Here is a 12,328-nt window from a genome sequence, read left to right as displayed (position 1 = left end):
GCTAGCTATTAGGGAAATGTAAATCAAAACCACAATGAAATACCATCTCACACCTGTTAGAATAGCTATAATCAACAGGACAAGTAATAACAAATGTTGGAGAGGATGCAGAGAAAAAGAAACCCTCAAACACTGCTGGTGGGACTGCAAATTGGTACAGCCATTATGGAAAACAGTATGGAGGTTCCTCAAAAAACTACGAAATGATCTGGTGATCCCTCTACTGGGTATTTACCCCAAGGACTTGAAAACGTATATCCAAAAATATATTTGCACACCAATGTTCATAGCAGCATTATTCACAGTGGCCTGGACATGGAAGCAACCAAAGTGTCCTACGATAGATGAATGACTAAAGAAACAGTGATACATATGTACAATGGAATATTCCTCAGCCATAAGTAGAGATGAAATACTGCCATTTGCGACAACATGGATGGATCTCGAGATAATTATGCTAAGAGTAATAAGCCAGATAGAAAAAGTTAAAAATCACATGATATCACTTATATGTAGGATATAAACCTGAAAGTAACTAATGAGCAGGAGAAATAAACAGAGAGTCACGCACATGGAATATAGGCTAGTGTTTATCAGAGGACTATAGACCAATGGTTACTAGTGGAAAAGGATGAGAAGGGGGGAGGTATACAAGGTAAAGGTGGTTAAATATAAGGTTTAGGGGAGGGTGAAGTGGGTAAAGGTGATCAAATATATGGTAGCTGAAGGAAACTGGACTTTGGGTGGTAAACACACAATAGAATATACAGATGTCAAATTATAATGTACACATGAATATTATATAATTGTATTAACCAATGTTATCCCCAATAAACTTAATTAAAAATTTAAAAATATATTAGAGTTTTCCTATGAAAAGTTCTGTTAAAATTATACTAAAAGCTCTTCAAAATAAATTATAGAGCATATTTCAAAATTTATAAGGATTATTCATAATTTTTCACACCTCTAGTCATGCTCCTAAAGTAATAGTCATGTCTAGCCTGTTATGTTTGTTTGATTCTCAAATATGTCAGGCCAGATTTTGGCGAATTTAGGAGGTTCCTGCATTGTGAGTGTATATGTGCATATGTGTGTGTGAGAAAGAGAGAGGGTGAACCAGAGACGGAGAGCTAAAGAATATATAATTTAAAAATGTTACAAATATTTGCGTTTCTATTTACTAAATATGTAAACTGTGACCTTAAAAGGAGATTGACAGTGTTATAACATGGATGAACTTTGAAAACATTGTGTTAAGTGAAAGAAGTCAGTTACATAAAACCTTATATTGTAGGATACCATTTATATGAAATGTACAAAAGGGGAAAATGTAGAGACAGAAAGTACATTAGTTGTTGCCTAGGGCTTGGGGCAGAGGGGACAGATTTGGAGGAAAATGGTATTACTGCTAACAAGATTCCCTTTTGGGGTCGTGGAAATGTTCTAAAATAGATTGTGGCGATGTTTGCAGCTGCTCCTCAGCACTAGAATCATCGCCTCAGCTCCATCTCAGATCACCAGGCATTAGATTCTCATAGGAGCACCAGCGCCTGCTGCCAAATAGGTTGGGGACCACTATTCTATAGGCTATTAAATTATAGGATAATTTTTGATTTTCATTTTATCCTCTAGGTAGGACATAGACAAAGACAAAATTTATCAAATTTTCCAAAAGATACACTATTATAGCACAAATTGTTCCACCTGATGAACTCTCAATTATGGGTCATATAAATCATTGTTTTAAGCAAATTAAATATGTTTTAAAATAAATGTCTTGGTAACCAAAAAAACCTATAGCATATGGCTGACATTTTCTTTAATTTCATTTAATAATAGGGTCTCCCGAAACATCAAATTTAAAAACTAAAATAATTTGATAATAAAAATTGTAGAATTCTTGTACTAGAAGGAACATTATAAATCATCTTCCTCACATTACAGATTAGTAAAACTGAGGCCCACAAGAGTGAAATGACTTGCCCTAATCTTTTGGTACTTTCAAAATCATTTTATAAAGTTACTTTACCAGGTTTCATCTGGGGGATTATAATTTGTTTCTATGTAATTCGGTTTTTACGTGTGGATTTGCAAATATGCTAGATAATGATGCATTCCAGTGACATAGCCATAATGTGCCCTGTAGTAGGGTGGAATCCATTCTAGCTGTCAGTTTCCTGGAGAATGGAAATCAACAAAAGGGTGCTGGCTAAGGTCAAATAGCAGATAATGTGTAAGTTGGTCTCCAAAGTCACATCTAGAGAGTAAAAGTAGGGCAAGGACTGACCAAGATCAGGAATTCTGTCAACCTAATGAAACGCAAAATTCAAGCTTTTAGGTGAGGGCTTGACAAGATGCAAGGGACGTCAAGGGAATCCTGAAACTCAGTAGAGTGACTATTTGCTAGTTTTGAGACAGTGCCCCCTACAGATCATACAAGGCAAAGACCCCTTATTTGGACTGCTCTTTGTGTTGGCTCTCTAATCATTTGCTTGGATTCTAAGAAGCATAAAAGTCATTCCTTGGGAAGCTGGAGTAAATTATTCACATCATTAGGAACAATTCAGTGTCTGCAAAGAAGTCACTTGTCAGGTCATTCTGCCACACAATAGAATAACTATCTAGTTTGCTTCTTTAATTCTCCTTTCTTCCTTATTATATTATTGAGTATACAAAATTCTTTCTCTTCTGTTAAAGGCTAAGGAAGCCTTTTCTCTTCAAATCCTTTCCAAACTTTTTTACCTTGATTGAAGCAGATACTGCACATTAAAATGGTATGACAATTCTGAATCGGTTTAAGCTATAACTTTAGTAGAACAGAAAACTCACGAAGAAGAGAGAGTGCAACAGAGTAACAGAGAGAGTAACAGAGTGCAAAGTATTTGCAGTACCTTCTTTAAACTCAAATATGAACATTAGCCTCTCCTATCTCCCCAAAACATATGGTTGTGTCGCAGCTCCTCAGATGCACAGAAAGGATGTGCAGGACTAGAGCCAGTTGTCCAAGATTCTTTCTTCTTTCTGGTAGTTGTCTAACACAGTTTTGACTAGAATGTAGGAATTGACTATATTTTAAATTCACATATTTATCTTCCTCATTAGACCATGAAATCTTTAAGGGAAGGCCTCTTTCTTTGCATTTGTAACACCAACTCAGTGCTTGTCTCAATAAATGTCTGTTAAATTAATGTAGGCAAAATCTGACTTTAGGGTTCTTACACGCATTCTTTGCTTTTTAAAATAATTATTTATTTTTAATTCTTTAATGATACCACATATTTGACCCCTTTTACCTCATCTACCTCCCCATCTACCTCACTTCGTTCACCCTCTAGTAACTACTGTCCATGTCCACGAGTCTCTGTTCGTTTGTCCTGATCATTTGTTGCTTTTAGGTTTATATCAAACATATAAGTGATATCATGTGATTTTCAATTTTTCTGTCTGGCTTATTTTACGTAATATGATTATCTCGAGATCAGTCCACGTTGTCGTAAATGGCAGTATTTAATCTCTTCTTATGGCTGAATAATATTCCATTGTATATATGTGCCACAGCTTCTTTAGTCAATCATCTATTGTAGGACACTTCGGTTGCTTCCATGTCCTGGCCACTGTGAACAAAGCTGCTATGAACATTGGTGTGCAAATATTTTTATAGATAGAAGTTTTCAAGCCTTTGGGGGTAAATACCCAGTAGAGGGATTGCTGGATCACATAGTAGATCGATTCTTAGTTTTTTGAGGAGCCGTCATACTGTTTTCCATAATGGCTGTACCAATTTGCAGTCCCACCAGTAGTGTATGAGGGTTCCTTTTACTCAGCATCCTCTCCAGCACTTGTTATTATTGGTCCTGTTGATTATAGCTATTCTAACAAGTATGAGATGGTATCTCATTGTGGTTTTGATTTGCATTTATGTAATAGCTTGCGATGATGAGCATCTTTTTAAATGTTTGTTGGACATTCGTATGTCTTCTTGGGAGAAGTGTCTCTTTAGGTCCTCTGCCCATTTTTTGCTTGGATTGTTTTTTTTGTTGTTGTTGTTATTGAGTTGTATGAGTTCTTTGTATATTTTGGATATTAGGTCCTTATCAGAGGTGTTGCTTGCAAATATATTTTCCCATTCGGATGATTATATCTTTACCTTGTTGATGGTTTCTTTTGCTATGCAGAGCTTTTTAGTTTGATGTAGTCCTATTCATTTATTTTTGTATTCACTTCTCTTGCTTTGAGGTCAAGTTAATAAAATACTCTATAATTCTAAGTTCCGTGAGTTTAGTTCCTATATTTTCTTTTTTGCACTTTATTGTCTTAGGTCTTATATTGGGGTCATTAATCCATTTTGAGTTAATTTTGATGTGTAGTGATAGACAACAATCTAGTTTCATTCTTTTGCAGGTGGCTTTCCAGCATTCCCAGCACCATTTATTGAAGCTTTCCTTTCTCCACTGTATGTTTCTTTATATTATGCACCAATTATGATTGGGAGCATAGATATTACCTCAGTTACAATCTTAAGATAGAGCCCCTTGAGAGCTTTCACCATATACCCAGCACTTTGCATGGTTACTGGCTCACAGTACTCGATAAATGTCTGTTATTGGAAGAAAGTGATGTCAAGATTTCTAGGTTGTACTCATTGATAAAATACATTCGGGAATATAAAAAGCTGGGAAGATGATGAATTTATTTTTAAATAAAGTGTTTGATGTGATCCAAATCTCAGAAACTCAAATGAAGATGTCTATAGATAGCTGAAAGGGTGTGCCAAAAAAGGTGAGAGGCGGTTTTCCATGATTGCAATGTCATTCACATAAACTCAGTCTTCATAATTTGGCATGAAGCTTAGGCATCTGATCACAGTTTTAAAAATTGAAAAATAAAATTGCTAAACACAAATGTGTAGCTGCTTTTTCTTCTGAATGATCTTCTAGAAATTTTATTTAAGGAAATTTTTTGGTAATGGACTTTCAATTTAACAAAAGATGTTTATGTGTAGTAAGCAATTATGGAAGAAAGTTATTCTCACCAGGCAACAACTTTGAGAAGATTAGACCCATCAAGATAAAAAGCCATTGGTCTTTAACTTTTCCCTTGGAAGAGCTTTGTATTTCAGTTAGTCTGTGGGTTTTCACATATTTTTTGACAACTTAGGTTTCACCAAAAGTGATTTGAACTGATACTTTATGAATCAGCTACACATGAATCTTTGCACTGAAAAATAAGATTTCTAATTCACTGCTTAAGATTTTTTTAAAGTGCTATCTTTAAGGCTAAGTTAAAAAAATTCATTCCCTATAACTGTCCCTTCTCTCCTATCAGGTTTTGGTGCACATATAATGGTCTGAGACTTCAGAGGCATATTTCTTTATATTATGCACCAATTATGTTATATACTGAGGATGGGATGACTTATGCCTCCCAAGAACCATCTGTATTGTCTATGTAGCCTTTTTATTCTAAGAAAAGCAATTCTATGTGTTCTGGAGAAAATGTAGGCAATGTGGTGTTGGCTCATGAGAGATAAATTCAAATATACAGACAACCAATGACTGAGTCATGTAGAAACCTTAAGAAGACAAGAAGATAAAAGACTCAAGTAACATGAAGAAAAGACTGTCAAAAGTAAGATGGAGAAGCTAGGCAATTGACTCAAAAGCAATTCATGTAACCTGCCCTAGGTCAAGTATCCAGGTTAAGGTTTATTCAGAGGATTTGGAGGAGAGCAGTCCAATCTGGCCATCAGGGCAATTGTTATATTATAAGGTCTAGACGCTTAGGCTTAATCCTAAGGTTCAGTCACAAAATCCTATTTTCCTATAGTTACTAGGGTCTTAATAGTCGTTCTGGTTGGCTTCAGAGTGAAGAAGGTTGAAACTAAGAAGATAAACCTAACCTCGGCTCTAGACTTACCCAGGTAATTATCATTTGTTTTCCTGAGTATGTTTTGTAACCTGAGATTTTTCAGTGTGGCTGTCCATGTGCATCCTTCACGGTTGGGTTAGTTCTGAGGAGGTTACTGATATCCAGAAGGAGAAAATCTTCATCCTCTGAAGAATGGTGATAAGAGACTGATGACAAAAACAGAGACTATTCTGTTACTTGAGTAGTCCTGGTATTTTTGGCCAAAGAAAGATTGCAAAATGTCTCAGACAACTTTCTAGTGCAAGGGTCCCTAACCTCCGGGCTGCAGACTGGTATTGGTCTATGGCCTGTTAGAAATTGGGCTGCACATCAGGAGGTGAGTGGCTGGCAAGCGAGTAAAGCTTCATCTGTATTTGCAACCGCTCACCAGCGCTAGCATTACTGCCTCAGTTCCACTTCAGATCATCAGGAATTAGATTCTCATAGGAGCACCAGTCCCTGGTGCCAAAAAGTTTGAGAATCGCTGTTCTAGTGATCGTCTTCAGTACTTTGATCTTTAAAACTGTGATCTCAGTTATGTGAAGGAAATTGAAAAAGAAGTATGAAAACAAATTTACTATTCAAAGAATAGGGTTTTTTTCATTAAATTTACTGGGTTGACATTGGTTAATAATATAAGTTGCAAATGTACAATTCTGTAATACACCATCTGTATATTGTATTGTGTGTTCACTACCCAAAGTTAAATCTCCTTCTGTCACCATATATTTGACCCCCTTTATCCTTTTCTACCTTCTTCCCTTCCCCTTTCCCTCTGGTAACCACTAAACAGTTGTCTGTGTCTATGAGTTTTTGTTTGTTTGTCTTGCTTGTTCGTTGCTTTCAGAACAGTTTCTTGAAGTAATCAGAAATGCACCCTTAAGACCAATAATTCTCTTTCCTTGTATTAGTTGCTAATTACAAACAAACATCATTTGGTATCAACTGATGCTTCTAAATGAACCTCAGAGAGATAAAGAAGTACAGCTAATTACTGTAAACAAGCTCAAGGGGACAAAAAGACTGCGTTACTATGATGTGCAAAGAAATATTCATGAAATACTCAGTGGAACATATGTATTTGTCATCTTATTTTGTGTGTGCTTGAATGCACATTCTAAGATTTGTATTTAATAGTGCCCTCTTGTCATATAGTTATGTTTTCTATTAGCACAATTGTTGATAAGGAAAGGCAGTACGTGCAGTGATTAAGATTATAAACTTTGAAGTCCAGGGTGCAAATCTGGTTTTCATTACTTCTTGATTGTGTGACCTTGGGCAAGCCTCTGAGAGTCTCTGAGCCTCCATCTTCACATAGCACACATTACACGGGTTTATAGTGAGAGGGGAACAAAGACATGCACGTAAAGGGATCAGCAGAATGTTTGGTACATAATAAGTTGCTCCCAAGTGGCAGGTGCTGTGATACTGCTATTATTTCATTCTTCTCACTATTAAGTGATGGAATTAAAGGAAAAAATATTGTTTGTTGAAGTCCCGCAAAGAGCACTATGACTTCCAAGTATACTCTGTGATACTTGAGCAAGTTTGAGAAAGACTTCCCTAGTATAGCATACCTGTGCCTGAATCCAATAAACTACAATTTAGAAGAAAATTGGCCTAAAAGTGAAACTTTAGATAAACAAAAGACATGAAGAGGAGCTTTAAGGGAGGAAAACCACATGAAGAATGATGCTGCTGGGGGAAAAATCCACATCCAAAGTTCAGAGGATTATGAAATATAGTATCTTCAGAAAGAGTAAATATTGTGCCTTACTTTTAGAATAAACACAACTTAAGTTGATGATGGGGTTCTTTATTATGATAGGGTGGTCAGAAGAAAGGAATAAGGACAGGGAGGTGAAATTCATTGAACAGTTTAGTTTATAATGCATTACTGAATACCCACTGCGTGCTTCACAACAACCTTGCAAAGTTGCCATTATTATACTCATTTTACTGGTATTATACTCTATTTTGTTAATGCTCAAGCAGTTAAAGTAGCAGGATCAAGGCTACATAGACAAGTAAATGAGAGTTAGGATTTGAAACCAAGTCTTCCTATTCCAATTGTCCTTACCTAAGTAATATTTTGTACTTTTTTCACTAGGAATAATTATATTTGGCTCCCGGGAATTAGGGAGAGATATATAAGAGGACAAAAGCACACATTAGATTCTATAGCATTATATCATTACAACAGAGCGTAGCCACTTTCTAATCTGGGGGTCAGCAAACTATGGCCTGAAGGCCTACAACCTCATATTGTAAATAAAGTTTTATTGGAACATAGCCATGCGTATGGTCTACAACTGAGGAAATAAGTAGTTGTCACAGAGACCATATACCTACAAGCCTAAAATGTTTGTTTTCTGACCCTCTAAGAAAATGTTTGGCAAAACCTGCTAACCCTTCGAAATGCTACATTGGGTTCTGGAGATGCCTTCATTAGCAAATAATATTCCCTGCCCTCACCCCCTCTAGAACCATCAGGAGTCTGAAGAAGATCTAGTCCTGTGTTTGGGGTAAAATTATCTACCAAAATCACCTACAGAGCCCTAGGTCATGTTAAAGAACAGTACCAAAGTGCAGGGTCTGGTTTGCATTTGCACAAGTTTATTTTTCTGGGGAGACAATCCATTGCTTTTATCATATCAAAAATAATTAAAAAATCACTGATTTAATTATTGTCAGACAAACATGGGTTTAAGTTACATCTCAGACGCTGACCGGCTGTCTGATTTTGACCAATTAGTTAAACTCTTGGAACTTCTCTTTTCTTATTTGTAAAATGGTGCATATGGACCATCTCCTAGAATCAGGTCATCCCCTGAATATGTGAATCTACTTGTAATTTTAGATTACTGAGAGGTTCTTAGCCTCTGTTTTCTCCCTGTTCCCTTAAACCAAATGTGACCACTACCCTTAGACTTAGTATTCATGAAAAATGTTAGCTCAGCTAGATGTTGTGTTACAGACATGAAGAAGTAGGATCCTTGCACTGCATTACAAGGGTATTGCAAACTAATAGTCTATAAATTATATAACTTGTCTGAGGCTACGTTTTACATCAACTTCTGCCTATCTTAAGCCTCCTACCTCTTTAGGACAGGCTAGAAGCCTCTAGTCCTTAGATAGCAAATTCCTGTCACATCTAGTGCCATTCTCCCAACCCAGGCAAATCATCATTACTTACAATACAATTTATCTGTTGACCCTGAAAACAGCTATAGAATTTTTCTCAACATCATGTTTTTTAGACAGCTATTATTGATTCATTAGAATGGACACCAAAAATTAAACCCGTTTAGCATCACTCGTCTCACAGCTGTCACATTACTCATTGCACAAGGGCATCTGCATGAGAGAATGAAATGGGGTTGATATATAACCCATGAAGAGCAGTGGGCTAGGTCTGTGTTCTGAGAGTGTTGTTTTCTAAATTATGCAAAGACACTGTATGGACCGGCAGCAGCCCTGTCTGTTCTAGGGGAATCAGCAGGGGGTCACTTGGTATAATTGATGCAAGTAATAAGAGAATATTTAGATGAGAGAGAGGGAGAGGGAGAGGGAAATGAATTGAAGCGTTCATTTTTGAAGACTTGCTAAGATTTGGCTTTTTTCCTTCCTATTTTAAATAGGCAATGATTTGTATGATATGTGAAAGTGGTTTGAGATAGGTGTTGTAAGTAGAAAGCTGTAGAAGCAGGATTTTAAAGAATGGGGGTTAGCCTTGCCTAATGGAGATGCTTATGTAAGTGGTTATTTGCCTCTTACCTTTTGACAACTAAAGCCAACCTTGGCTTCTGAGCAGATTCAACCTTGGATGCCTTTCTGTTTGAGAAATTTAAATATAACATAAAACCAAGAGCAGTTTTCTATTTACTGATGCATTCTTACTGTCTGTTTAGTTATGTTCTGTATTAAAAAATGCACATATGACATTCTAATGTCACACAATAGATAAATTAAGTGCTAAGTGATTAATAGCACCACAATTCCCCAGGTGATTCTAATGTACATAACTTGTCGAGACACATGGAGCCTTAAGAGTAAGTTGACTGGCCTGGAGGGGGCATCAAACCAGAACTATTATGAATGACCTTTCAAGCTCAGTAAATAAGACTCTTTATCTGCCCCTTACTGGTATATAAGGACATCCTGACATTCCCCAGGAGAAGCTCCTGCTACATGAGGATATATTGGAATATAGTAATTTCAATTGAACAGAGAAAGAAGAGTAAAACTTCAGCTGTAAGGCTGAGGCCATTTGGAGAAGAAACTGTTTAGCACACATGCTCTGATAAGATACCAGTAACAAAGACTGCCAACCACAGAACTCTTCAATAAGACTTACCCTTAGCCAGTTTCATTAAGAAGAGTTGTCATTTGATGTATAGCCTTACCTACTGCCACCTTCCCTGCTTTCTATAATCCTCTTCATCATTTGAGTTACTTTTTTCTGCATCTTCTCCAACTCTATTATTTCTGTCTTGTACGCAGACCGGAACTATAATAAAACAGGCCAGCTGCAGAGACCTCAAGGATTTTGGAAGTGTGAGATGACTACTTATTGTTTTTTTTCTCTTGTTTTTCATAATGATATTAAACATTTTCCTGATTATTTTAGCCAAAGCAACACTTGGGCAGCTATCCTCAGGAACAATCTATAAGGACTTGGCTCCTTTTCTTAGGATGTAACAGCTCAGAACTCATCATTTTAAAACATGCTTGAAGAGATGGATCAGTGAGGACATTGCAGAGGGGAAAATATGGATGTAATTTGAGAAAAAAATTGAATAGAGATAAGTTGATGGAAATGTTCGTTTGGGTAGTTATTTAGAGAAAACACCTCATATACACGTAATACTTTATGGTTTAAAAGGGTCTTTCACATATATCTGCATTTAACCCTCACAGTAACTCTCTCCCTGGCCCAATTCTGGAATTGGTCATTTCTTTCTTTCTCTTTTTTTTAGCCTACAGCACCCAGTATTCCCAGGTGATCTCCCATCCAAGTACTATCCAGGCCCAACCCTGCTTAGTTTCTGAGATCAGACAGGAGCAGGTGCATTCAGGGTGGTATGACCATAGACTCTCACAATAACTCTGATGAGAAAAGTGAGTGGACTTTTCTAATGCTACACAGTAAATATGCAATGAAGCTGGTATGAGAACAGAAGTCTGACTCCTTATTTAATGCTAGACTGCTTAATTATTTGTTAGGATCACCTAAACAATCTTGAAAACACAAGACAAATTATATATTTCAGAGAAGTTTTTATTTGAAAGAAACATATCTAGACATTTGGATGGTAAATTTATAAAGAATTTTTATGAGACAAGGTAACCAATAGAATAGGCATGATAGAATGCCCATCCCATTCAAATTTGAAAAAGTGTAGGGCTCTCTTTGTGATAGCCCATATTGTAAATGTAATCATGTTTCAGCCTCTAAAATCTTAGTGGTCAAAATACTATGGGGGATCCAAGAGAAATTTTATTTAAGTAAGATCGGCACTGTCAAAAGCAGCTACAGATGGAAGACTTCTACGATTCTACTTCACCTGTGGTGAAAGATATTTTCATTACGTGCTGGGAACTGTTCTTTCTCTATCAGTCAGATTACTTTATATGAGCCACTTGCTTTGCAAATAGGTGTTTTTTTCTCTTTTAATGGAATGAAATGGTACCATGTTAGGGCTCATTGTCAAACTAGAATGCAGAAACATTAACCCATAGTTTAAATGTGACACTGTAGAAATTGTAAAGCAGAATATATATGGATATAAAGAAGTCTGTTACCCATTGAAAACTCTGAAGAGACCTTGATACATTCAAGGCTCTCAATCTTAGTGAAATATTAAAATTCACTAAAAACATGAAAATGAAGCAAAGCATTTCATATTTCTTAAAATTTTAACTATCCAAGAGAGTTTGAACTCTCAGAACATAGGTAGAAGAACAATATTTCTATCTATATATATTGATGAATATAAAATCCCTTAGCAGTCATTTAGCAAACTAAATATAAACAAAACTTTATTATTGGATATGAGTAGGTGACTAGAACAAATGAACTGGTATGAGTGAATAGGAAAAGAGGTTCATCCTAAAGGAAAAGAAGGACAATTCTAAGGTTCATGTTTTATTTAGAACAGTGCATACTACATCATTTTTTGTTCTTTTGAGAAATATTAACGTACCCAAAGAAAAAGTAAGCTATTAATGATTTTGGATTGTAACACCTGAGTGTGCTAAAGAAACCATTGTAGGGAAATAAAAATAACACTGTTGATAAGACATGTAAACTGACAACTTTCCTGTCTAATTGGTTGAGTGTAAAATTGTATGTATCCTCAAAACAGTGCCCAAATATTTAGCATAAGAATAAAACAACAAGGACTTTTTAAAAAAT

The 12,328-nt window shown here is 36.1% G+C and overlaps 1 pseudogene; it reads right to left on the bottom strand.

The window, feature by feature from the left end:
* Nucleotides 1–10,887: 10,887 nt before the first annotated feature.
* LOC118608492 lies at nucleotides 10,888–11,006 on the bottom strand (annotated as a pseudogene).
* Between the last annotated feature and the right edge of the window lie 1,322 nt (nucleotides 11,007–12,328).

This window comes from Rousettus aegyptiacus, unplaced genomic scaffold (assembly GCF_014176215.1).
Source record: "Rousettus aegyptiacus isolate mRouAeg1 unplaced genomic scaffold, mRouAeg1.p scaffold_m13_p_9, whole genome shotgun sequence".
Classification (NCBI taxonomy): domain Eukaryota; kingdom Metazoa; phylum Chordata; class Mammalia; order Chiroptera; family Pteropodidae; genus Rousettus; species Rousettus aegyptiacus.
This window is presented reverse-complemented; position numbering and strand designations above follow the sequence as displayed.